The following is a 266-nucleotide window of genomic DNA, read 5'->3' on the forward strand; positions in this document are numbered from 1 at the left end:
AGTCATATTTCTTAACATGGAACCACTGACAGTCAACATGGTGCATATCGTGTGACTGTTCTGATGTTTGTCTCTTCCTGTCTTTCTTCACTTCCTCCACCACCTGCATGTAAGTTTTTTTATATGGATATATATTTTTCAATGTAACAAAATAGGTTTATATTTTGTAATGGCATGTGCAGGCAACCTATCAAATTAATCATCTTATATACTAATCATATATAATTTATTTTTAGATGTAACAACGCCATGCAGGAAACCAGCTG

This window comes from Etheostoma spectabile, chromosome 16 (assembly GCF_008692095.1).
Source record: "Etheostoma spectabile isolate EspeVRDwgs_2016 chromosome 16, UIUC_Espe_1.0, whole genome shotgun sequence".
Taxonomy (NCBI): Eukaryota; Metazoa; Chordata; class Actinopteri; order Perciformes; family Percidae; genus Etheostoma; species Etheostoma spectabile.